Source organism: Nannospalax galili, unplaced genomic scaffold, assembly GCF_000622305.1.
Source record: "Nannospalax galili isolate Female #2095 unplaced genomic scaffold, S.galili_v1.0 scaffold6470, whole genome shotgun sequence".
NCBI classification, from domain to species: Eukaryota; Metazoa; Chordata; class Mammalia; order Rodentia; family Spalacidae; genus Nannospalax; species Nannospalax galili.
In genome coordinates this window covers 17,259-24,824 of record NW_008327258.1, presented here as the reverse complement: position 1 = coordinate 24,824, position 7,566 = coordinate 17,259, and the positions used below count along the sequence as shown (strand labels likewise).

Sequence of the window (7,566 nt, the reverse complement as noted above, 5' to 3'; positions counted from 1 at the left end):
TTGAAATAGAAAAACCATTGGAAGAAACCGGCTGTTTCTGTTGCTCTGGAAATGAGTTTGGAGATGGGTTTGTTTCCTGCTCTACTCCACCCCTGAGTGGGAAAAAGATAAAAAGGAAAGGAAGGGTCACTTCACCAAATGCCCCAAAGTCCTTTAAAATAATAGCAAATTAGCTTCCAAGGAAATTTTTTCACATTAGCTTTGGTGCTGGACTCATTATGCAAGTGTTTATTGAGCACCATCAACCACACATCATGGGAATCCAACCTTGGGGATGTTTCAAGATCTTTCCTTCCAGGAGCTTACAGAGCACATCCTGGATCTGACATCCTCACTTCTGTTTTCTTTCTCCAGCTGTGTCTGATGTGCAGCATCTATTCCAGGGGTCAGAGCAGGCATCTCCTTTTTCTCACCAGAATGGCACACAGACAGCCTGCAGTGCCCGTGCTGCAGGAGGCAGATTGTGTTTCTGATTCCAGGGGGAATATCTCCTATGGGTTCAACAGAAGCGTTGAGATTCAGCTTATGAGGTGCAGTGAGTTAAATAATAACCCCAGTCCACAGCCCAACTCTAAGGACTTACTATGTTCTTATAGTGTTAAGAACAATTTCATTGAGATTTGACTTTTAGCTTTGAAGAGCAAACAGCAATTTTATCTTGTGCCTTTACCATGTTATGGTTGACATGTTATGTTCTGTATGAAATCACCCGGCTCATAATAGACCCTGGGAAAATGCTCTTCTATCAGTGTTCTTCAGATGCCCAAAGATATAAGTACTTTAGGAAGGAATAAGCGGCATTTTAGGAAACAGAATTATAGAAAGCAGTTTGTGGTCTCTCAGAAAATTAGATGTGGGTTTGCTTCTCAGCTTGTGCCTCAATTCTTAGTCTTAGTCTTACAATGTAAAGAAGAAAATCAAACCATGACTTATGTATGGGCTTGTAAGTCAAATATAACCAACTAAAGTTCCCATAAAGAAATCATTCTGGGAAAGACATGGTTCTTAAAAATATCTTACTAACAGTGATATATGCCATGATTTTAAAAACAGTGGAAGGCTTGCATGTTTATGAAAATAGTCTTGCACAACAGCCAAGATTCAAATGGGCACTGTTCTCTTATCCTGTAACCCATAGCCCAGTCATGGTTTGGAGAAGCAGGTGCAGACATGGCTGGATTTTGCCTTGAGTTAAAACAGAAAAGCCACCAAGCTAGCAGCCTGGGGATCTGGACTCCAATTTTCTTCCAGTGACCAATTTTCTCTCCTTGAATAATTCATTTAAGTGACTACTCAGTTTACTCAGTGATATGATAAGTTGTGTACAAAACTGGGACAAAAGTTCATGTACAAAAATGTTATATAGGAGTGAAGACCATCTCTAACTGTAAATATTCATTGCATAGCAGTGTAATTTAACACTTTCTCTGAGTTTTCTGTCTGTGGACTGTGGGAATGCCATAGAATATATCTGATTGATTCCCTTCCAGCTCAGAGACTCATATGATCATAATTTCCTTCTGAAATAATGTCTCAGATTGCAATCAGAGATTTCTATCTCTATCAGAGAAAATGTTTCTTTGTCTTGTGTTATAAACTTTACAACCCTTATTTAGCTTTTCAAAAATGATTACGAATATGAAAGTAGTCAGGTCTGGGCCCCAGATTGTCCACCACGTACAGTCACTAACCATACATGGACACACCTCCATGATGTCCACAGAATAAAAGGGATCCCTGCCTTCCCCAGGACTTCCCAGACGACTTTTACCTGCATTTTCTTGGACCAAACAGATGAGAACAGCAAAAAGAAAGAAGGAATTCATGTTTTATGGCTCCCTTGGTCCATGCTGCAGGAAAGCAAGTGACTAATGGCTGAGCCTTTACAGCTTTTGAGAACACTGCTTGGAATGAGTGTATTTATCTGCTCTACTGTGCGAGGCTGTGGGCAGAAGCTACTAGATAGTCTTTCCTTTCCACCTAAAAATAGACAAGGATTTAGGCATTTCCTAGAAATAGGGATTGGCCAATAATTTGACACGTGGACACTGAAGAGGAAAGAGAGTCAACCCTGAGAATGGGCCGCTTTGTGCCAAGCACTAGGGTAGGTGGCAGAAACCTAATTGTGTGAAAATGTGTTCTCTGCCTTTGAGAACATTCAGTTGACCAGTGTCACCTCGACTGAGCACACACAGAGTCTGTGACCAGAAACTACTCCCGAATATCCACTCAACAAAACCCTCTGTGTATACCCAGAGAATGTAAAAGGGTTTTCTGGGTCCTGTGACTCATCACAGTTCATCACAGTCCATAAATGCCTTACCTAGTGGGTCATAGCAGTAAAGAAACAAGTCATCATCTCCCACACAGCAACAATAATAGAAAGACATGGTGAGGAGAGTGACCACTTCAGACACAAACAATACGGGGGCCAAGTTAAAAAGGGCCTGACCCAGGCTGGAGGGATGGCTCAGTGGTTAAGAGCACTGGCTACTCTTGCAGAGGACCCGGTTCAATTCCCATGATGGCTGACAACCATCCATATTTCCAGTTCTGGGGTATCTGACGTCCTCTTCTGACCTCTGTGGGCATTGTATGACATGGGTGCACTTACATACATGCAGGCAATACACTCATATACATAAAACAAAAATAATAAATTTTTAATAGTTTTTTTGACATAACATCCCTTCACAAACCAAGGCAATGTTCCAATATTTTTCAAAATATCGAAACGTTTAATGAGTGCATTTGTTGTTAAGATATGTTCGAGTGGATGTGGTATCTCATACTATCTGTAGTTCTTATGAGTCACCTCAAATTCTTAAGATTTTTGTGTTAAGGCACAAATTATAATACCTGTAATTATTCCTGGTGCTCAGCCTGTTTTCCTACTGAAGTTGTCTGTTTCTGACCATAGTGATCTGTTTCCCATGACCCAGTAAGCTCTCCCACCCCCATAACTCCCTTCACAAATTTTGGGAATCTTCCTAGGATTAAGTCGTGTGTGTGTGTGTGTGTGTGTGTGTGTGTGTGTGTGTGTGTTTTATGAGTATGTGTCAGCGTGCAGAGGCCAAGAGAGGCAGTCAGTTCGGTATTGCATTCTGCCTTATTCCCTTGAGATAGAGTCTCTCACTGAACCTGGGACTCACTGTCTCCATTGTCTAGGCAGTGTTGGGGTTACAGACAGATGCAGCTACCCTCAAAACCAAAGCCCTTGTAACTTGTGTGGCAAGTGCCTTTCCACTGAGCCATCCACTAGCCCAGTTTTTAATTGGGTGAACTGAGCAGTAACAGTTCATCAAAAAACAGGATAATATTGAAACATATATGTACACCAGCCCTAAAAAAAAAGAAAAGTAGACTCGTTTTCTCAGTCAATAAATCAGTGTTGGTTCTACAAGTCTTCATTTTTTTAACCTTCCAGACCTAAATTCTACCTAATCATTTTAGTTGTGATGGCGGCAGTTATTTACCACTATCTATAAGATACACCAAGCCAGCATCTTGTGTTACCTCATTTGATCATCAATTTAAGATTTCAGATACTATCGAGACTGTACTCCCGGAACTGGATATTCTTAATATATACATAATACGTCCTACCATGAAAAATAGGCCTAAAAGGGCCTTCTGGCCCACAAAGTCTATATTGGGGATGGTGGGGGACCTGGGACTCTTTGACACCACTTTAACAGATGTTTCTTTGAGCCAATGAACTTGGGGCTGCAACCTCTTTCTGAGGAGTCTGGAGCCACAGGATGGGTGAGTTGTCTGATTTTCCCATAGCAGTGTGGTTGGGGTGGGGCCTTGGGGCCTTGGACTGGATGGCAGGCTCCAGTGGTTGCAGAACTCCCAGCATTTCCCCTCCCCCCACAAGCCCTGCTTCAAGACCCAGCAGCACCCACTCTGGCTGGACAACATGGCTGATGCGGGCCCCAACGGGGAGGCTCTGGCTCCCAGGATGGAGGCAATGGCTGCGGGTTGGGAGGCAGGAAGACAGAGTTACAGACTGGGTTGGTAAATTACTCCTACTCCTCTGGAGGCTTACATGTTAGAGCCTTTGACCTGAGAAAAGGAAGATTTTCAAACCTGAGTTCCCTAAAGCACTTTGGTTCCTGAGGGTTAACTGGTTCCTAGTCTCACCTATGACCACATGATGGATGCCCACCTGGCCTTGTGGAGGTGAGCCCTAGAGGCCTGACCTGGGCAAACATTTTGCCAGGACAGAAGCCAGTCATGGCACAGGCAGATTGTCAATGTTATTTAACGTTGAAAAACGTTAGGCCCAAATTCAGATTTACAGATTATTGTTTCCTTGACTATGTGATTGTGATTTTATCCAGATTTTGTGGCAGGTGTTGCAGCCACTGGATCCCATACCACAACAACCAACATTTTTTAACTAAAAATGTAAATACGACTTATTTTTCCCTTTTATTTTCATTATATTTTTGCAAGATTCTTCTAGTCTTGAACGTGGAAGAGATGGGAGTTTAGACATAAAATAGGTTAACTCTTAACAGTGCCAACTGCAAAGGAAATAATGCATGTGAAACGCTAGTCACTAATTTACTCAGACTTGGCAAATTAAAATACCTGTAATGGGGCTGGTGTGGTGGGGAATCCCAGCACTCGGGAGGCAGAGGCAGGTGGATCTCTATGACAGCCAGGTCTGCTAGTGAATTCTAGGCCAACTAGGACTGCAAGGGGACCCTGTCTCAAAAAAACAAGAAGAAAATACCTGTAATATTAAAAGAGGATGTAGGAGCTTGGCACAGTGGCGAGTGCCTTTAATTGCAGCACTAAGGAGGCAGAGATAGGTGGATCTTTGCCCAGATCTCTGTGAGGTTGAGGCCAGCCTGGTCTACCTGACCAGCTCGGTCTACATGGTGAGTTCTAGGCCAGCTGGGGCTACAAGGAGACCCTTTCAATAAATATAAATAAATAATAAGTAAACAGTAAAATTGGATGTAGCTCAGTGGTAGAGTGTTTGCCTAGCATGCACAAAAGATCAGAACAATGGATTTGATCCCCAGGATGGACTCTCCCAAAAAGATTTGTTCTCAGAATTAGACCGAGGTATTTCTGTCTGTGGCTTCATAGTAATTAAGAATTTTTTAGGTTATCTAACCAGTTTTACATGTAAGAAAATGGAAGTAGAGAGTGCTTTAATGATGTAAGTGCACACACACAGTTGCTACAATACACTACTACCATTTTGGCTGTTGATAATTATAATTAATGAAACAATGACTGCAAAGCCACATGAAAAACACTTGGGATTTTGAGCACCTTTCTGCCTTCATAAGGATGAATAATCCAGAGTTAACTTTAAGTCCTAGTTATTTGGGAGGGTGATGCAGTAAGATTGAAAATCCAAGTCCTGAGTGGGCAAGTTCAAGACCAACTTAGAAAACTTAGCAGGACCGTGTGCTAGACCCTGGATTCAATCCACAAAACCTGTCAGTGTTGTTTTTTTAAATTCTGTGTAGATCTTGTAATTTCATCTACATTTAAAACTTCAAAACTTTTACTGTTTCTAGTAATGCTACCAACCACTAGACACTAGCAGTGACTGCTCCAAAGGTCTTTTCTCTGCTTTGCTGAGTTTGGTCAGAGGTTTTTATTTCTTCGTAAAGTACTCCACATAAATGTAAAGATTTTTTTCTCTAACTTGAAAAGCACATCAATAGTTATCAAAATTGAATATCACCTGATGGGCTTGTTAAAACGGACTGCTGTGCACTACACCTACAGTTTCAGATTCTGTGAGTTTGGGATAGGATCAAAATTTTTCATTAATAACAACTTTCCAGGTGCTGTCCTTCTGGTGGAAGAGCCACTTTCGTGTGTGTGTGTGTGTGTGTGTGTGTCCTGTTCTGTAGATCCACGTTCCCTTAGCAATATCAAGTCTATTTCTTTTTGGTTTGGTTTGGTTTGGTTTGGTTTGGTTTGGTTTGGTTCGGTTTGGTTCGGTTTGGTTTTAGAGAAGGTCTCCCTGTAGCCTCAGCAGGCCTGGAACTCACAAGGTAGATCATGCTGGCCTCGATCTCAGAGATGGAGGATCTCAGAGATCCTCCTGCCTTTGCCTCCACAGTGCTGGGACCAAAGGCCTGTGCCACCCCACCTGGCTGGTTTTGGTTTTTTAGGCAGGGTCTCACTTTCTTCTCAAGACCATTCCTTTAAAGGCAGATTTTTTTTCTTCCTGAGACACTAAAGTCAACTATCCATAAACTAAAAATCAAAGGACTTAGAAGCTCCCACCCGGCCCATGCTGTGATAGATGATTTGTTAATCTCTGCAATTCAGATGTGAACCTGATCTTCAAGTCCATGGGTCATTTCTGTTTAAACCATGGTTTCTGTCCAAGGTATCTTGAATATTCAGCATCTGGAGTTGTCTCTATTTTTTCTCAGATGTGAACCTGATCTTCAAGTCCATGGATCATTTCTGTTTAAACCATGGTTTCTGTCCAAGGTATCTTGACTATTCAGCATCTGGAGTTGTCTCTATTTTTTTCCTTCAGTGAATTATACTAGTCATATTTAAATCTCTGAATTAGCTAACTTTTCCATAAAACTGTTTAAATTACCAGAGGGTGTAGACTGCTATACCATTTTCAAGTTGGACTCAAAATCATAACAAACTCTGCAGTGTCTACTTTAGGTGTATATCCATTTCCTCATTTAATAACACCGAGTATCACACCCAGGGCTGAATGAGAAGACATTCTTACCACTAGAGGCAAAATAATCACCATGTTAGTGTTCTGGTAAAGTTGTGTAGTGAGCACTCTACATGCATAGTGGGGTGTGCACTCCCAACAGAGAAACCTTAGAAGAAATTATTGAACTAGCCTCAAGGTTTGTAACTAGCCTAAGGTTTGTAAGGAATAACCTAGGAGAAGAAAGAAGAAATGGGTTTTTGAGGTAGGAGGGAGAGTGCATAGTGTGTGCAAGTTCACTGATAAGTGCAGGGAATGGAGCAGAGGGGTAAGCTCTGTTTTGATCAAAAAAGGTCTCAGGCCTCTGAGGATTTGGGAGTTTTTTGCTTTTGTTTTCCTTAAAAACTGTGAGAAGCTGATAAAAAATTTGAATATGACATAAACTTAAGAACACTTTAGCCAAATTATAAGGCAAGTTATGCTTGAAAAGTCAGAGACTTTGGGGGATTCAAATAAAAAGCATAAAGACTCTCTGGAAACAAAGTTTATTTGAGAGTTGGTAAGGTCTTCAACACCCTGTAGGATTTTCAGTTTGGATCCTATGGGATGCTGCCCCAATAAAGTGGGAATGATGTCTGCCCTCCACTCCAGCTAAGTTATGGTGATAGCGTTACTAGAACAGCTAACCATTCAAAGTTCTACACAGACCAGAAAAAAACATGCAATATTCATTTTTAAACTGTATGCCCTATATTTTAACATAAATTGTAAACTTGAGTTTGCATTGGAAGTTGACCTAAAGTTTCTAGTTCTTTCTTAAATGCAGTGGTTTTTAAAATAAAGGACTTAAACATTCAAATATAGTTTTTAAAAAATATTTTATTATTTTTGTTTTATGA

General features: G+C 41.1%; 1 pseudogene; it reads right to left on the bottom strand.

Moving 5' to 3' along the window:
- Positions 1-331: 331 nt before the first annotated feature.
- Positions 332-1,826, bottom strand: LOC103739658 (annotated as a pseudogene).
- Between the last annotated feature and the right edge of the window lie 5,740 nt (positions 1,827-7,566).